The 20,724-nt window shown below is 38.4% G+C and overlaps 1 pseudogene; it reads right to left on the bottom strand.

Annotated features, from left to right (window-relative positions):
* Nucleotides 1-8,389: 8,389 nt before the first annotated feature.
* On the bottom strand, nt 8,390-9,160 carry LOC149455486 (uncharacterized; annotated as a pseudogene).
* Between the last annotated feature and the right edge of the window lie 11,564 nt (nt 9,161-20,724).

Raw genomic sequence — 20,724 nt, 5'->3', positions numbered from 1 at the left:
TCCCCCTACTTTTATGGGACCGGAGACAGGACCTGAATTAATTAAACATTAATGAAAAAATAGACAACAGACCTTACAAATGGTATGAATTGGCCACAGCCCCTTTATTGCTGGTATTAACAATATATAATAATAATTACTGCTTATATGTACCAAATAATATTAAATAATAAATGCACTAAAACCAGCAGTTTAACCAAAAAAATTAGTTCAGGCATTACAGCTCAAACTAACAATAAATTATCCTAAACTGTCCCCACAGGCCAGACTCAACCTAAATGAGCCTGGCACCCCACCCGAGCCACGGCCAATTCAACACAAGATTGCAAATCCAGGTTAAATAAATCCAGAGCAACGTCAGAAAGATGAACATTGTCTGTACAATAAAAACCATCTAGGCCACCTTCCAAATCAACATGCCAAAAAGACAGACCGTTGATTGAGGGCATAAATTTAGCCACAGCTCTATTAATACGCTTACATATGTTTTCCAAATAACAAAGCTCTGCAGTCAGAAACTAGCACAACCTCAGAATAATTTCAGAAAAGATAAGCACTGCATTAGGTAGAACCGAATGTAGATTGAAAAGGTCAAATTTGATCTGATAAATCAAATATAACGCCTTGTGAGAACCAATATCATTACCGCCCAGATGCACAATAACAACATCAGGAGCAGGCCAAGAAGAATGCAAAAAAAAAATAAAGCAGGGCGCAAGTCAACCCAAGACATTCCATGCCTGTCGTACCAGCAAACAAAAAATTAAGTACAGTCTAGTCCCAAATTAGGTCCTTATGTGTGATGAGAGGCACGTAACTTAGCCCAATAAATATATGAATGTCCTATTATCCAGATGACATGCCTGGGACCTGCAAATTGGAAAAACACAAATTAGGTAGTATGTAGGACTTAAAACAGTCCAATTTCCAACCACCCAAACCTTTAATAATAGCAGAAGACAAACCAAGCCTGGAAGCCTCGGTCACCTCACCAATATGGAAAGAGTGAGAAGTAATATGCAAGTGACCAATGTTTGCAGAAAGGAAACATTTACACAGAACCATTATAAACAGTAAATGGCTGGCCAGTACTATGCACGAGACTGTGTGAAACATGTTAACAAGTCCTGTATACATGTCCTGGTGTTTTATGTGTCCTATGGATCAATAAATATTCACTATACTCATCAATCCTTCGGTGTCCAGCTAACCCTTCTTCCTATTGCATCACGTGTGGTGCACCTGTCATGGATTGATTCGGATTCTTTGCCTGAGTGGTAATACCTCTGTTCTTTGGATTCAGTACTATTCACCAACCGATGAGAAGTAGATAAAGAGTGGGCTCGTAGATATCTAGATACCAAAGTGAAAGCACAAATAGAAGACCCAGGTATATTATGAATAAATATCCAACGGCCCTCGCCCAACTGATCTGTCTTACCATACTTTAACAGTATCTTAAGATAACCATTCTCCACCAATAGATCAGAGTGTAGAAGCCTTCCATGAGCAGAAGGTGACCGAGGCAATAATTCCGAAATTCTGAATGCTCCAAAGAAACAAAGACTAAAAGAGGCTTGAAACAATAAAGTCTCATAAGCAGAAAAACAAACTTTTTCAGTAGCAGAAATCAATAAGCTTAAAATAGATGCAGTTATAGGAACTCTCAAATCCATCCGATAACAACATTTGCGATAATCTTTAAGTACCTGCTTTACAGAGAAAAAGCTGGAGCAAGGTGGGAGAGACTGCCATTTCATAAAAAAGTAAACCCCTGCCAAAATTTTGATCACATGAGAATAAGAATAAATAAAGACATTACGTATTCAAGAAAAGATAGAATCAAATGTTCCGAAAAAGAAAGAGGAGGTAGACTGACAGAATTTAAACACGAGCACCACAGAAGCCACGCAGTGTTATAATTCACCCATGTGGCAGGAGCCAAGAAATTCATAAGTGCTGCATAAACATTGGTCAGATTATGAACCATAGACCACGGAGGCAAGAATAACCGTGAAGATCTGCTGAGTACCAATGTCTGAAAACGATCAAGCTGGAATTGAGACAAAGCATCAGCTACAATATTAGTATGGCCAGGCACATATTTAGACTTTATCCAAATGTTCAAAGAAAAACACTTAAAAACTAGACAAAGGAGAATAGACAAGACAGGTAAAGATTTAGAGGACTTTACATAGGCTATCCCCCCTCCAGTTCATCATGAATACTGCTGCCAGGCTCATCTACCTTACCAACCGTTCAGTGTCTGCTACTCCTCTCTGCCAATCCCTCCACTGGCTTCCACTCGCTCAATGAATAAAATTCAGAATACTAACAACAACTTACAAAGCCATCCACAACACAGCTACATCACCAACCTGGTCTCAAAATATCAACCAAACCGCTCTCTTCGATCCTCCCAAGATCTTCTGCTCTCTTGTTCCCGTGTCACCTCCTCCCATGCTCGCCTCCAGGATTCTGCCGAGCTTCTCCCATCCTATGGAACTCTCTACCCCAACCTGTCTGGCTGTCTTCTAATCTATCCACCTTTAGACAATCCCTGAAAACCTTTCTCTTTAAAGAAGTCTATCCTGCTTCTACTTAGTAAACCACTTTTTTTTCCTCCATCAGCTCACCCCCCCCCCCCCCCCCCACAGCTATTATGTTTTGTATCACTCAACCCTTCCTCCTAGATTGTAAGCTCTAATGAGCATGGCCCTCTGTTTACTCTTGTACCAAATTGTATTGTAAATGTAATGTCTACCTTCATTTTGTAAAGTGCAAACTGTTGGCGCTATATAAATCCTGTATAATAATAAGGACAAACAATTAATAACATAGACTACCCCTTTGTTATCAGAATGAAACAAGAGATGAGAGTTACGTAGTTGCTCGCCCCAAATTTCTGAAGCCACTAAAATGGGAAAAAGTTTCAAGAACACTATGTTCTTAGTCAAACCCCGGTCGCACCACTCAATAGGCCAAGATGCAGCTGACCAATGGCCTTGCCAATATACACCATAGCCGCATGCACCAGAAGCATTGGTGAATGGCAAAATAGCTGAGGCATCACAAAACGGGGCCTGCCAGAAAGAACAATCATTATTATCAGCCAGAAACTGATCCAAAACATTTAAATCCCCCCTCAAAGCAGAATGAATCCTAATAAATTGGTGTGGATATTTAATACCAGATATTGCTATTAGAGATGAGCGAATTATTCAAAAATTTGATTCGGCTGATTCGCCAAATTTGCGGGAGAAATTCGATTCGATGCGAATTTATTCGCCGCAAATTTAACTTATTTAAAGGGTTTCTAGGCTTCAGAGAGCCTTTATATTAGTGCAGAACACTGTACCTTTAATTTAAATGCCCTTGGAGTCTGCTGGGGAAGAGAAATAATACTGACAGTCAGTATGACATGCAGATGAGTGCCGTCGATCTTAGAATCACCGCACACTTCACTCATTTGGGCAGTCACGGGGCACGACGAAGAAGAAGAAGAAGAAGAAGAAGAAGAAGAATGAAAAGAAGAATGAAAAGAAGAAGAAGAAGAATGAAAAGAAGAAGAAGAATGAAAAGAAGAATGAAAAGAAGAAGAAGAAGAATGAAAAGAAGAATGAGAAGAAGAATGAAAAGAAGAAGAAGAAGAATGAAAAGAAGAATGAAAAGAAGAAGAAGAAGAATGAAAAGAAGAAGAAGAAGAATGAAAAGAAGAATGAAAAGAAGAAGAAGAAGAATGAAAAGAAGAAGAAGAAGAAGAAGAATGAAAAGAAGAATGAAAAGAAGAAGAAGAAGAATGAAAAGAAGAAGAAGAATGAAAAGAAGAATGAGAAGAAGAATGAAAAGAAGAATGAGAAGAAGAATGAAAAGAAGAATGAAAAGAAGAATGAAAAGAAGAAGAAGAAGAATGAAAAGAAGAAGAAGAATGAAAAGAAGAAGAATGAAAAGAAGAAGAAGAAGAAGAATGAAAAGAAGAAGAATGAAAAGAAGAAGAAGAAGAATGAAAAGAAGAATGAAAAGAAGAAGAAGAAGAATGAAAAGAAGAATGAAAAGAAGAAGAAGAAGAATGAAAAGAAGAAGAAAAAGAATGAAAAGAAGAATGAAAAGAAGAAGAAGAAGAATGAAAAGAAGAAGAAGAAGAAGAATGAAAAGAAGAATGAAAAGAAGAAGAAGAAGAATGAAAAGAAGAAGAAGAATGAAAAGAAGAATGAGAAGAAGAATGAAAAGAAGAATGAAAAGAAGAATGAAAAGAAGAATGAAAAGAAGAAGAAGAATGAAAAGAAGAAGAATGAAAAGAAGAAGAAGAAGAATGAAAAGAAGAATGAAAAGAAGAAGAAGAAGAATGAAAAGAAGAATGAAAAGAAGAAGAAGAAGAAGAATGAAAAGAAGAATGAAAAGAAGAAGAAGAAGAATGAAAAGAAGAAGAAAAAGAATGAAAAGAAGAATGAAAAGAAGAAGAAGAAGAATGAAAAGAAGAATGAAAAGAAGAAGAAGAATGAAAAGAAGAATGAAAAGAAGAAGAAGAAGAATGAAAAGAAGAAGAAAAAGAATGAAAAGAAGAATGAAAAGAAGAAGAAGAAGAATGAAAAGAAGAAGAAGAATGAAAAGAAGAATGAGAAGAAGAATGAAAAGAAGAATGAAAAGAAGAATGAAAAGAAGAAGAAGAAGAAGAATGAAAAGAAGAATGAAAAGAAGAAGAAGAAGAATGAAAAGAAGAAGAAGAATGAAAAGAAGAATGAGAAGAAGAATGAAAAGAAGAATGAAAAGAAGAAGAAGAATGAAAAGAAGAAGAATGAAAAGAAGAAGAAGAAGAATGAAAAGAAGAATGAAAAGAAGAAGAAGAAGAATGAAAAGAAGAATGAAAAGAAGAAGAAGAAGAAGAATGAAAAGAAGAAGAAGAAGAATGAAAAGAAGAAGAAAAAGAATGAAAAGAAGAATGAAAAGAAGAAGAATGAAAAGAAGAAGAAGAAGAATGAAAAGAAGAAGAAGAAGAATGAAAAGAAGAAGAAGAAGAAGAATGAAAAGAAGAATGAAAAGAAGAAGAAGAAGAAGAATGAAAAGAAGAAGAAGAATGAAAAGAAGAATGAGAAGAAGAATGAAAAGAAGAATGAAAAGAAGAATGAAAAGAAGAAGAAGAATGAAAAGAAGAAGAAGAATGAAAAGAAGAAGAATGAAAAGAAGAAGAAGAAGAATGAAAAGAAGAATGAGAAGAAGAAGAAGAATGAAAAGAAGAATGAAAAGAAGAAGAAGAAGAAGAATGAAAAGAAGAATGAAAAGAAGAAGAAGAAGAATGAAAAGAAGAAGAAAAAGAATGAAAAGAAGAATGAAAAGAAGAAGAAGAAGAATGAAAAGAAGAAGAAGAAGAATGAAAAGAAGAAGAAGAATGAAAAGAAGAAGAAGAAGAATGAAAAGAAGAAGAAGAAGAATGAAAAGAAGAAGAAGAAGAGGAATGAAAGGAAGAATGAAAAGAAGAAGAAGTAGAAGAATGAAAAGAAGAATGAAAAGAAGAAGAAGAATGAAAAGAAGAAGAAGAAGAATGAAAAGAAGAATTAAAAGAAGAGGAAGAAGAAGAATGAAAAGAAGAAGAAGAATGAAAAGAAGAAGTATTCCAGTACAGCAAAAAGTGTATCTGCAGAGAGCTCCGCTATTTCTGACAGTTCTCTGACAGTTCCTTCACATTTACAGCGGTTGAAACATTGTATCTATTTATTTCCGAATAAAAACATCTGTATCCTAAATGGAAACAAATAGATACAATGTTTCAACCGCTGTAAATGAACTGTCAGAAATAGCGGAGCTCTCTGCAGTGACACTTTTGCCGGCTGATCGGGAAAAATTTGATTCGTGCACCCGAAGTTGGCTAAAATTCGGATTCGATGTGAATCGAATTTTTCCCGATATTCGAAACGAATTCCACTTCGCCTGGTTCGATTCGCTCATCTCTAATTGCTATGTATAAACGTTTAGAAAATATCCTACTAACTGGGATGACGCGTGTTGCAAAGGCAAGAAGGCATAACAAAGATTGCAGAGTGCGCAAAGTAATTTTCTGCTTGGATATTACAAAAGAATCCAAGAAGCATAAGCGATCTGCTTTAGCTGATGGCAAACGAAATTCCATCAGGACAGTATCAATTGTGATACTCAGGAATTCAAGGCACGTAGTCGGCCAAACAGATTTTTCTTCCACCAAAGGAATCCCAAAACATCTACAGACAATACAAAACTCTGTAAACAAATAAAGGCAATCAACAGAAGTAGCAGAACCCATGAATAGAAAATCAACCAAATAGTTCAATAAGTTAACAGATCCCGTAATACAAGACACATTCCCTTCTAAAAAAAAGTAGAGAAAGTCTCAAAGTAGCAAAAAACACTGAACAACCCATGGGGAGGCAGTGATCAAAGTAATAACCACCATTGAAATAAAACCCCAAAGAGTTGTGCTCAGAAGGATGGATTGGTAGTAACTGAAAAGCTGACTTTACGTCAGCTTTAGCCAACAAAGCAGATTTTAGCCAGAGCATCATGAAAAGATGCATAGGAGACAGAGCAGAAAACTGGATCAATGTCACCATTTAAGAATGAACCAACAGGAAAGGAAAAATTATGGATTAGACGAAAATGATTAGGTTCTTTCTTCGGAATTAAACCTAGGGGGGAAATTTGGAAATCAACCAATGAGGGAGTAGAAAAGGGCCCGACATCCTTCCCTCACAAACTTATTTTGCTATCTTTGTGGCCACCACATGACTAAACCTACGCACAGAAAGCAAATTATCAAGCAGCATACAACATGTACCTGAGAATATTAAATAATGTATCCACCTGCCCTGCTGCGTTTACAATATATGATATAAAGACAGCTGCCAACATCCAATCCTCACCTTTTAAATGGACATATATATATACAAATATTCAATATTGATGTAGCGCTGTGATAACTAAATTTCCAATCAATAGCTGTATCACTTAACAATAGAGTGGGTTTCAACCGTGAGAAAACAGTGTATTCTGTGTCAAACAACCCGCACAATCTCGGCACACAGTGATTCCCTCTATAACATATAAATCGCTATTTATAGATGGTAAAGACAAAAAATTGCAGTCCACAGTATCCAGTATAGATGTATAAACACGCTTTTAGAGGACACACATGCTCCTGTGCTCGTGCAAAGTGGTAGATGACAATCCTTATATGGCTAGCATGCCCGCTCACCTTCCCCCTGCGACCCACAGGGGCCAAATAGCCTTACGGGTCACACCTTGACCCTATGCGTTTTCTCCAGGTGCAAGATACTCTTCACTCTCCAATGCTCTCTCCTTCACCATCTGCTATTCCCCCTGAATAGGTACCGCTGTGCATGTACTTAAAAACTCATGGGATGGTGGCAGTCATGAAACAAAAACACAAAGATCCTCCATAGTGCAAAACTGTAGATAACATTTATTCTGTTTAAAACCGCCAAGTTGCAACTCACATTTCAGCAGACGAAATATCACTTGTAACACCTCTCATGGGTGTACTGAGGCACTCTGGTGTAGCAAAATGGCGCCAACCCAGAAGTGCGTCACCACGTCACTACGTCACATCTACGCGTTATGCCACGCCCCTCGTAGCTTCGTCAGGACGAAGCTACGAGGGGCGTGGCGTAACGCGTAGATGTGACGTAGTGACGTGGTGACGCACTTCCGGGTTGGCGCCATTTTGCTACACCAGAGTGCCTCAGTACACCCATGAGAGGTGTTACAAGTGATATTTCGTCTGCTGAAATGTGAGTTGCAACTTGGCGGTTTTAAACAGAATAAATGTTATATACAGTTTTGCACTATGGAGGATCTTTGTGTTTTTGTTTCATGACTGCCACCATCCCATGAGTTTTTAAGTACATGCACAGCGGTACCTATTCAGGGGGAATAGCAGATGGTGAAGGAGAGAGCATTGGAGAGTGAAGAGTATCTTGCACCTGGAGAAAACGCATAGGGTCAAGGTGTGACCCGTAAGGCTATTTGGCCCCTGTGGGTCGCAGGGGGAAGGTGAGCGGGCATGCTAGCCATATAAGGATTGTCACCTACCACTTTGCACGAGCACAGGAGCATGTGTGTCCTCTAAAAGCGTGTTTATACATCTACACTGGATACTGTGGACTGCAATTTTTTGTCTTTACCATCTATAAATAGCGATTTATATGTTATAGAGGGAATCACTGTGTGCCGAGATTGTGCGGGTTGTTTGACACAGAATACACTGTTTTCTCACGGTTGAAACCCACTCTATGGTTAAGTGATACAGCTATTGATTGGAAATTTAGTTATCACAGCGCTACATCAATATTGAATATATGTACCTGAGAATGTAGGTAATAAAAAAACACATTCAAAGCTATTAATTAGTAACTCCATCTAACGATTTGGCCAAATGCGGAGATATGGTAACATTTCAACTAACTTCACCGGCGTGAATGCTTTTGAGAAACATTTCTTTATGTTGAGAAGTATTAGTCATAGTCAACTTTTTAAAGCAAAGAGAGGGTGGATGGGACCCAGCACACGTAGTGCACTCATGTTTGTACTTGCAAGAATTAAGCCATTTTCAGAGACCTCCATTAAAACTAAAGCAAATGACTTTCCGGAAAGGCCCTGGCTGAGAGGAAGTTTGTTTCAAAAACTGCTTATGTGGCAACAATAAATTGTTGCTGACATCTATAGAACCCCACTTCAGATTTTTATGATCAGCAAATTTCTGCCTGAATGATTCATCATAGGAGAACCATGTCAATCCAGAAAATTTTTTATGAGCTTCAAGAATAATTTTGACATGTTGAAACATTCCACAATACAGTCCAGGGTGCTTTTATTCCATCACACTGGTATAGATACAAAATGACTGCAACCAGTTATTAAAACACTGAGGTGCAAATTTACGTTTATCAATACTAGACTTATCCAATTCCTTATTATCCAATCTGTTATCTGTTACTGTAGGCAACAGGGACAACAGATCAACATAGTCCCCTCTCCAAATTTTTTCTTTAACAAATTCCGTCAAGTGAAACCCCAACAAAGAGATCTCACTCATCAGGGCCTCTTTAAGACAGCATTCAGGTACAGAAACAACAAAAGGAGACAATTCCAGAACAACGATGGACTCAACCATCAAGCCTGCAAAAGACTAACTGAAGGAATCGCAGTAGACGTAAGAACACGCTTAAAATTGTCAGCAAAAGTACTCAATGAAATAGTCAAATCCAACAGTAAATGCTTATTAAAAGTCTCTCCTTCAATATTAGAAGGTGCCATCACTGCAGCATTCAATGACGCACTATTATCCACGAAAGGAGCAGTGTCAGGTACAGCTGCAACAGGCACATCTTGCCTCCATATCAGGGTAGTCAGCAGGAACAGAAGTGGGAGAAACACAATTAGGAGCAGGCAGCATCCTTTGTCTCCCCTGCTTGTTAATGTGTATCTGTGCAGATTCAAAGCATAGGGAAGGAACTTTTTTAGGACCCTTACTCTTATCCATCCACCGAGGAGCCTTGCCATTCCAGTCCTGCCAGGACGTTCTGCTCATGCACTGGCCATGCTGGGAAGCTTGGGGCCGACGGTGTTTTCTGAAGTGGATGGGACTGAATACACTGACAGAGACGAGAGCGGATGCTTGGAACTGGAAACCAGAGATGCAGACTCTTCCTATTGTTGGACCAGAGGTGAAGCCGAAAGGGGGGAGCACATTGGAGATGGTTGCAGTACAGGAAGTTCCAGAGGCTGGAAGGTAGATGCCATGGATGAGAGGGAGAGGCAGAGATGCATCCATTCATCTCCACCCGGAGCCAAGGTCAGCTCCATCAGCTGACGCAGGAGAAATTCCATGGTGAGGAGCGCAGGGTGGATCTTCTTGTCGGTCACTGCCGCTTCTAATGTCTAACGTCTTTTTTTTCACCTTATATAAGTTCTCTTCCAGACTCCTGACCAATGGTTGAGTTTCAAGACAGGTGAGTAACCAATCAATTTGAAACTGTATTTATTTATTTATTTTTTAAAACTTTTAAACTGACATTCAGGGTTTGCCCCAGTCCCATAGGTAGGGGTCACTATTGAACTCCCCCTACTTTTGTTTCAGGGCATACTAACACAATATATTACACTTTTTTTTTTTCATTACAATACAAAAGATGAGTTTACAACAAATAAATAGATACCTAACATGTCAAGCCTTCAAGTGTATTTCCACTGTTGCAACCACATCGGGATAACAAACTTTATATTTCTTGCATGCCCTATTCACATAGCATACCTTTAAAAAAAATAGCAGCTTACATTTTTAGATGGTCTATTCTAGAGCCTCCAGCAAAAAGAAAAACTCCTAGGCAGTTGTTTTTGTTTATGAGGGGCCTGGGCAGCTCTGTTTGTTATAACTAACTCTGTGTGTACTGTGCAGGCAGATATAATCAAATCTAGATTTGAATAATGTCTTAACAAAGGGTTAAATGTGTGGATGCTGGACTTCTTGCAATATATATTAATGAGCCCAGACCTGGCACATGCTCACGCCATTGTTCAAAAATCCTTGCACACACAAAAAATGTTAGGCATGTTGTGTGAATGAGAACACATAACACACATTTAGTGGGTTTTGTTAAATTTGAATGCAAAAGTGGAAACACACTTCAAAATTGCTTGCATATTTTTCCTATCTTGGGTAATCCCAATATTTTTAAAGACAAAAAGCTCCTCCATATGACACAGGAAAACAAACTGTGCATGAACGATTTTCTACATCACTTAAACTGGGTATCTCCTATTGAACTGAAAGCAGATTCATCATATTTCTCTTTAGGAATTCTGCAAATACCACAGCTCACCCATTTCCTTACTGATTTCAGAAAAAATGTTTTCGTATGCTGATTACATTTGAACAGGATCGGCAAACAGATGGACCAAACCGTCATGTCCTCTTTATGACCTATAAATTATTTTTTATGGAATTCTTGAAAGCCTTTTTACGCTTTCTGGAACAATATTGTGCCATTTGATTAATGCTGACCTTCAACCCTTTCAACAATTTAACAATGGCTAAAATAGGTAGATTCATGGAGAGCCTTACCAGCTCATTGAAAAACACACACTCCAAATTTCTAACCACATGGTTTTATTTTATTAAATATTCTTGTACAGACAAATTTAAAAAAATGTTCACAAACTGAACTGGTATATGGCCATGCCTGTCTGCTTTCCTCAAATTGTGCTGATACTCAAAGGGGGCTACTTAAGTTACCATAGGGGTGTGCTTTTCCACCTAGTGCATCTTATCTTCCATTTCTTTATTCCTTCCTGTCACCTTACCCAGTTTTTATTGCCCATTAGAGATTTATCCAGGTCCTTTGTCCCAACCACTTCTGCCCTTGTGACTCCTTTCTATCTGCCTTGAGAGGCATTCTATATTATCCATAAGTATTAGGTTGTGATATACCTTTGGTATAGCCTGTCCTGGCTATTACACAGGAAGCTTTGCTGTATTACATAAGGCCCACTAGACTTTGGATGTGCCCGCACTCTCTTTTATATACACCATCCATATGAATACATATCTATGTACTTCTTTGTTATACGCTAACCTGTCAAACTTCAGTATCGTAATTGTCCAGTGTGCCTTTTCTATTTTCTCCCAGCTTGCTCTTTGCAGTAAAAATACAAATAAAGAATTAAAAAAAAGAGTTATAGTTATTCATGAATAGTGTCCCTAGAATTCTTGCTCTCAATCTGACGTTCGTGGTAATGTGTAACATGAGTAGCAAAATTGTCATTTTCAAATGTAGGTGCACACGTCACATACATTTATGTTCTTACGTGTGTGTATATGGGGGTGGAGGACCTAAATTTTGTATTTATTTATTTATTTATTATATGTTGCTTTTTTTTTTTTACTTTTTTAAAATATTTACCTGTGTTGCTAACACCTAGGAGGTCAATAGCCTAACATACTGTAATGATAGGTTCTCTTTTAGGCACCTGTGTTTGCACCTGCCCTCCACTGAGGCTAATGGAGCACACATTGTCTCATGGGTGTAGCTGCTGACTCACAATCTGCAATGAACTGAGTTGTCAGCATTGGCTGACATATGGTTATCAGGGCTGATATGCCACCTCCTGCATGCCTGTTTGAAGTGGGATTGAATGAAATCCCTCTTCACTGTGCCACAATCATGAAAATTGAATGTGGTTCACCACAGCTGCAACGTGGCCTTTGGAGCGCAGTAGAAGATAGTTTAACTGTGCTTTGTAGCACAGCAAAAAAAAAAAGGCATGTGAAAGCAATGAGTATGGACCTGTCCAGCTGTCATTGTGTGGTTTTGACAGGCAGCTGAGGTTAGTTAACAACACACCTCATCCACCTGTTTTTGCTGCGTTACAGTGCCAATGTGAAAGGAACTCAAATCCCCTTGAGTGCCAGAAGTTGTACCTCTTTCCCACCCTGTTCAAAAACTAAAAATTTATTGTGGCTTGATTTGGGCTTTAAAAATATATTTTTTTGTTTGCTTAGCATTATTTTGAAAGTATAATTATTCTGTTCCTTTGTTGCACAAATCACACATTAATGATAATCTAAAAAGATTGCAATGCATGATTATTTCAAATCGAAATTTCAAGTGTACTCCAATATCTTCGACAATATAATAAAAACTCTTCCTCTCTGGGAAACACAGTCCTTGGCAAACAATAAGCTGTAACTGGAACTGAGGCTTGCTAATAAGTGCAAGCTACTGGTAATATCTGCAGCAGTGTTTGATACATGTTTATGGAAGCAAAACATCTTTAAGCATCTCTCTAATCAGCAGCTGTTCCATTAACCTTTCTCTGAACCAAGAGGCCACCTACTGTTAATATAGCTTGGGGTGTGTAATGCTTTCTCTGCTGTTGCAGCCCAGGAATGCCTCTAGTGATGTCATGTTATTCCTCTAGAGTATTAGTTAATTTGGTCCCTAGGACACGTAAACAAATTACTGAATTTATATAATTGGCACTTTTACATACTGAGTACAGTGTGACATGAGTCATATGGATAAGTATGAATCATATTTATAACAAACCTAAATTAATGTGAAAGTATAGTATCCATCATGCCAAGAATTCATCTGGTCTGAAAGTGATAGCCATAGATAGGTTTGTGCCGCATTGGCGAGTATATCCATATGACATGGGGGATCTCATGCCTAGAAACTCGATGGATATTTATGCCTAAATTTTATGTATGGATTAAACATTGAATGGGACCTGAACTCTTTCTTTTGTAAAAGTTTATAAAGATAGACAGTTTAAGTTTTTTTATTTTATTGTAATTGTTTTACTCTGGTTTTATAACATGAATTTTCTATGTACAGGTGAAACGCGAAAAATTAGAATATCATGCAAAAGTTCATTTATTTCAGTAATGCAACTTGAAAGGTGAAACTAATATATGAGATAGACTCATTACATGCAAAGCAAGATAGTTCAAGACGTGATTTGTCATAATTGTGATGATTATGGATTACAGGTCATGAAAACCCCATATCCACAATCTCAGAAAATTAGAATATTGTGAAAAGGTGCAATATTCTCGGCTCAAAGTATTTCACTCTAATCAGCTAATTAAGCCATAACACCTGCAAAGGGTTCCTGAGCCTTTAAATGGTCTCTCAGTCTGGTTCAGTAGGAATCACAATCATGGGAAAGACTGCTGACCCGACAGTTGTGCAGAAAAAATCATTGACACCCTCCATAAGGAAGGAAAGCCTCAAAAGGTAATTGCAAAAGAAGTTGGATGTTCCCAAAGTGCTGTATCAAAGCACATTAATAGAAAGTTATGTGGAAGGGAAAAGTGTGGAAGAAAAAGGTGCACAAGCAGCAGGGATGACCGCAGCCTGGAGAGGATTGTCAGGAAAAGACCATTCAAAAGTGTTTCACAAGGAGTGGACTGAGGCTGGAGTCAGTGCAGCAAGAGCCACCACACACAGACATGGGCTTCAAATGGCGTATTCCTCTTTTCAAGCCGCTCCTGAACAACAAACAACATCAGAAGCGTCTTACCTGGGCTAAAGAAAAACAGACCTGGTCTGTTGCTCAGTGTTCCAAAGTCCTCTTTTCTGATGAGAGCAACTTTTGCATCTCATTTGGAAACCAAGGACCCAGAGTATGGAGGAAGAATGGAGAGGCACACACTGCAAGATGCTTGAAGTCCAGTGTGAAGTTTACACAGTCTGTGTTGATTTGGGGAGCCATGTCATCTGCTGGTGTTGGTCCACTGTGCATCATTAAGTCCAGGGTCTACCAGGAGATTTTGGGGCACTTCATGCTTCCTTCCGCAGACTAGCTTTATCGGGATGCTGACTTCATTTTGCAGCAGGACTTGGCACATGCCCACACTGCCAAAAGCACCAAAACCTGGTTCAATGACCGTGAGATTACTGTGCTTGATTGGCCAGAAAACTCGTCTGACCTGAACCCCATAGAGAATCTATGGGGCATTGCGAAGAGAAAGATGAGACATGAGACTGAACAATGCATAAGAGCTGAAGGCCGCTATTGAAGCATCCTGGTCTTCCATAACACCTCAACAGTGCCACAGGCTGATAGCTTCCATGCCACACTGCATTGAGGCAGTAATTGCTGCAAAAGGGGCCCAAACCAAGTACTGAGTACATATGCATGCTTATGCTTTTCAGAGGTTCGATATTGTTCTATGTACAATCCTTGTTTTATTGATTGCATGTAATATTCTAATTTTCTGAGATTGTGGATTTGGGGTTTTCATGAGCTGTAAGCCATAATCATCACAATTATGACAAATCATGGCTTGAACTATCTTGCTTTGCATGTAATGAGTCTATCTCATATATTAGTTTCACCTTTTAAGTTGCATTACTGAAATAAATTAACTTTTGCACGATATTCTAATTTTTCGAGTTTCACCTGTACATAATTTAGCTTTCTGTGGTAATTGTCATTCTGGGATCATGAAAAGAATGAAGTGAAGTTTACACAAATTATCCCACTAGGAGTTTTACAGTAATGTAGGCTGAGACTTACACATTTTTATCCGCTAGAAGGGGCTTTCAATGGTAATGAAATTGATTTTAAATATTAAATGTGTATTAGGAATAATAAAATTTTTATTAGTAATTGTTTATTGATTATGGATAAGAATCGGATACAATAATAGTTTGGATGATTTTTTTATGCATGATCCCAGAATGGCATTTACAGGCTGCATAAATGGACTTGAAATCATCAGCACGAGTGACTGGCCACTTGAGAACGTCTCCTACGATGAAATGCACCAGAGTGCGGCGGTGTGTGAGATTCTTTGATGTGCTTTATGTTTGGGTACATTGTACGTACCTGTCTGTCTGGTAATGACTGAATAAAAGTTTACGCTGTGGAGCCTTGTTTTTGTTTTACATCTGGGACACAGGCTGAGCAGGATTGAAAGCTGCTTTTGGATCCTGTGGCAGGTTTTAATGGTCCCTGGTCACTACGTGCAGCATCTAAAATTAACCCTTTGGTTAAGCATGGTGGACCTCTTGTAATATGGGGTCTTAGGGTATGGTAAACAGCATATATTTAATTTTGGTGGTGGACTTCACATGCAAGGGTGTATTTACCACAAGGCAAACAAGGCATTTGCCTAGGGTGGCATTTTTCAGGGAGGGCAGCATCTCCCCCCAGAAGAAGGGATGAAAGAAGGGGCATGCTTGCCAAAGGAACCGGGTGGGATCCGAGATAGGCTGCGGGCTGCTTGATGGTGTATGTAGAGCCTGACTCCTGGTTTGGGTGTTGTGATGTCACATGCCTGATGAAGGGGTCCTGCGAGACTCTGAAACGTTGCCTTGCTGTAACTATGTGATCGTTCATTAAAACTTTTGGACCCATATTGGTGATCCTCGGTGTGCTGGTGACATTCTCCCTTGCTAATTCTGTTCGGTTCCAGCCGATGGTCGCTGCAGCACCCACTTATACACACAACCATTTTTAATGTAGGAACGTGTGTGTTTGGATTGTACACTTGCTTTCTGCAATATAATGTCACAGTCTTTATAATGTATCAGCTTCAGAAAGAAAAGGCCCGGGGGGAGCTCCTGGAGGTTTTGGTCCAGAGGGGACCTTATGCTCCCTTTTCACTGAAAAAAGTTGGGTAAAACTGATAGCCTAAAATGTGTCTTTCAAACAGCCCTCAATAAAATTCACTGGGAATTTCCCTTCTGTATGCTCTAGCAGACCCACAATGTGCACATTATTTTATGATTTACAGATCTACCAGGATGAAATAATGCTGAACGATTTTCTGTGTCAGAGCTTTGGTGGATTGCTGCACGGGGATGAAAGCATTCTCCACAGTACTGATCCTGTTTTCAACCTCAGTAACTCTTTCCCTAAAGTTTTCTTGTCTTGTCTAATGAGAAGTGCATCTTCCTTAATGCCATTGGGGCCATGAATGAGAGGGATAAGCTACATATTACATGTAGTCACTGTAGCCAAAATGTCTGCCAGAGTGGGTTCAGGGATATGTTCAGCATCAAGATCAGAGTGACTGTCAGTGCTCACTGTGTCGGCTTGTGGTTCTTGTAAGGTCGCCTTTGCAGCAGGGATCTGTAGGAGAGTCCTCTACAGGTGAGGACTGTTAAGCTGGTAGGGAGGATTTATCCACTGTTTCTTTGGCTGGTGCATACGCAGATCTTTCCACCTGTGTTGCTGTGTCCCAGAGCTTCTCCTTGCCTCCTCTATGAGGCAAGTCTAGCACCATCTTGGACTGAGAGCTTGGTGGCCACTGTGTCATCCTTATTGTACATTTTCAGGGTGAGGGAGTCCAGTGTATACCCTGAGAACACTTTGGGTCACCTCAGGAGCACTGTCGTTCCTTAAGATGAGCAGTGTGTGGATCCAGCACCAGGTTCATTCTCTAGTTGTCAACATCCAAAAGGCTATATACCTAAAGATATGTTCCCCAACAGTTTGTACTGGGACTTTTAAGGCAGCTCAAAATGAATGATATAAATATGTGTATAATTTTATTACAAAATTGTGGTGAAACATCATAATGTGACATACAACACAAGTATTAAAATCATATATGGAAGAAAATGGCAAAAAATACCTGTAAACTTGCTGTGGGCTGAGAATTGGTATTCTCCCTCTCCTGTGAACCAGAAGAAAGCGAAGGGTGAGTAAACTTCAGCTGAAAAGATCCAACGCATTTCAGAGCAAAAGTCTTTCTTCAGGAGTATGCCTGAAGGGGAAGAATGGCCAAAAAAGATTCTACAGAATATAGTGCACATGAATAAGAATCAGCTACAACATCACTGGTAATATACAGTCAAAAATACATAAGTATACGTTTTACATACCATCCAGTTTTCTTTTGTGATGCAACTCGCCATAATTGAACAAAAAGAACATAAAATTATCTTCTCTTGATGTGCTCACCAGCAACACCTCAATGCACCAGGGCTAGATGGAAAGAGGGCTCAAGAGAGAGGGATGGAAATCAGCCCCCAAAGTGAATTTTTCACGCTGGGATCGACGTAATAGGACAGCAGAGCCACTTAAGTAGCTAAAAAAGCCAAAAATAGATCCATAGAAACACAATATAAGCATTTACTACACTGTATGCCCTCATGACTTAAAGAACAATTTATCAGATAAACCAATGTCATATGATAAAACAGAAAAGTTACAAAATAGCAAAGTTTGTTATATATAGGGTGGATTTATTATGATGAAAAAGCATAACAGCATAGAAGACTTTTAAAGGTGAAGGCATATACATAAGTATAGATATAAATATATATGCGTCACAGTAGCCACAGGCTCCCTGCACTTAATATTATCTGGACAGTTTAACTCTTATAAAAAAAACTGAACAAAATATTAAATAGACGATATGTATAATATAATTCTAGGCATATAGACTTTAAATGGTGAAGGTATATGCATATGTATAGATGTAAATATATAAGTGTCACAGTAGCCACGGGCTCCCGGCATTTAATATTGTCTGGACATTTTAAATCTTATCAGATTCAAGGCAGGATACAGGATAGACTACATGTATAGATGTAGTTATATATAAGAATTCTTTAAACAAAAAAACTTATTCCTGCGCCAAAACTTTCCAAATAACACTCTAAAAATGCTGCTGTGCCAATCGTGAAAACACAAACAATATAAATATAAATAAACAGCGCAAATTTAGATAATTAATCAATATAATAAATCATTAAAATAAGTGCATAAATTATTCGTGTTTCCCCTTAATAATAAACAAAAACACCCAAAAGTCCATGTGCTGAAGACATAATTAAATTGTAGAAGTAAAAAAATAAAAAAATGAAAGTGCCAACTTCTTTTCTTCAAAAAATATTTTCACCTTCCACCAGTGCACACACCAACATTGAATACACTCACCAGAACTTGGTGAGTAAAAGACCTTTTAAGGAATTTTAGGGATCCTAAACCCTCTTTGGTGCCACGCTAGGGAAAATCTTCACCCTCCGAATAGACTCCACCATCCAACCAAAAGAAAAAAACTCACATAGCATAATATTGTCACACCATAGTAACTTATTCCAAATAGAGATTAAGGCCACTCACATGTTAATCACTTGCTAAAGGCATGTTTATTATGTAAAACAGGCTTCAGTTCCAGCAGATATACAACCTTTTCCTTCCAGGACTCTCACATCCACAATGGAACAAGGACAAAACTCCTCTTAGACCAAACAATGAACCAAGATGGCCGCTGGAACGCAACGCATTTCCGGTCCACACTCTATGCGCCTGACGTAATTTCCGGTGAGTGGAACGCACGCGGAGCATGAAAACTATCAGGACTATGGCTTAGCTGTGGACATTTTTAGTGGCAGCAGGGATAGCTGAACGTTTTGATATAAGATTTGTGTTGGTTGGGCTTGCAAATGAGGGAGTGATGGCAGTTTAGAAATCATGTCCTGATTTTTCAGCTCACACTCTAGCTTTTGTCAGCTCCCACTCTAGTTTTGAACATTCCGCCATTCATTCCTATGGGACCAATTTCACCACAAAAACGCTGATATTTCATGAACCATTCAGCGAAATGTTCCACAAAGTAATAGCACACCAATCGGGAACAATCCGCACGTTTCGGTATATTACTGTCTATGTAGTGAAAAAACTGTGGGAGGCGTTAGGGTGGTAAATTTGGCTATAATAATAAGAATATATGTGAGATAACAGTAAGTGGTCTCGCTATGCAAGAACACTTAAAAAAACACATAAATGATGCAGGCTGTCAAAAGCATTAACACAGCGTTTTTGTTTTTCTAAGTCCCCCTGTATGACAGTTGGGACAAATCATATGTTCATTATGGTTTAAAGATTTTTTCTAAAACTGTTAATGCAAATGCCTAAAAGGTTTTAGTCAGAAGTAAGCTTTAATTTGTTTGTCTTTTATGGAAATAAAGTCAAGGATACTCACCTATTCTTTAGTGGTCTGATGCCTGTGAAATCTTGCATGTGAGTGCAGTCCTCTCAACACATTGGCAGTGTGCTGGAAATGGAAAAAGAGCTGCGCAAGTGCAGCTCAGTTTACATTTTGCTGAGGACTGCTCACTGGGAGGCAAGTGCATTTTATTGCAGAACATGAATTGCATGTCTTTTCTGCAATAAAGAGATTTCTCCTGCAATACGTTTTTCTTCCTCTAGATGTCCTCAATCTTATGGCCAGCAAAATACAGTCCAATTACTTTGATCCCAAATCATCTTGGACCTGCCCCAGCTTGTTAATGGGCAGTGAAAAAAGAAGAAGCACAGTGATGAGCTCGTCCCTGTACCACCCTGCTTTTTTGTGTCACCATGCTTCTTGAACTGATTTGCTCCTTGTACTGCTACTTCATCAACACTCCAGCTCTGCTGTACAAGGACTACAAAAGGCTGGTAACAGGTCAAATTACACCTGGCACTTTACAAGGCACTTACACTGCTTGCATGTAAAATAATACATTTAATAATGTAATAATGATTACAAATCTGCATTAATTTGTGTCTTTTATATCCTCCTTCAGCTTTAAAGTCTATTTAAAACTACACGTCCATCTAAGAATACCTTTTTCCACAGGGTGAACATGCTGGTGACCAGTTTCACCTTTAGAATAAACAGCATTATTATTCTATTACAGACAGTGAAATCTTAGCAGTTCTGCTGTCAGAATCAACAGGTAATAAAACAATGTTACAGCGCTGTATTATTACTAGTGACAGAAGGCATCATATACTGTGAGTCATTTTTTATTTTACCTATAGATACACTTTAAAGTAGATCGAAACCCCCACAAAACATACTGTATATAATATTTAATATGTTAAAAAGTTTATTACAATCTTTATAAATCTGCAGGTTTTACTAAAACAATACCTTGATTGGGTATGTACTGTTATAGGTTAACAACTGCATCTGATTTTTGGCTAATCTGTTGTCATTGCCTCACATGCTCTCCTAATGGAGACTCTAAGTGACTGCGCCAACAGGAATAGTCCACCATTATATATATTTCAGGTACTTATATAGCACTGTCAATTTACACAGTGCTTTACATATATATATATATATATATATATATATATATATATATATATTGCACATTCATATCAGTGCCTAACCCTCAAGGGTCATATATCTAAGGTCCCTAACTTACATTCATACATACA

This window comes from Staurois parvus, unplaced genomic scaffold (assembly GCF_062004578.1).
Source record: "Staurois parvus isolate SC_StPar_1 unplaced genomic scaffold, SC_StPar_1.0 ptg000392l, whole genome shotgun sequence".
NCBI lineage: Eukaryota > Metazoa > Chordata > Amphibia > Anura > Ranidae > Staurois > Staurois parvus.
This window is presented reverse-complemented; position numbering and strand designations above follow the sequence as displayed.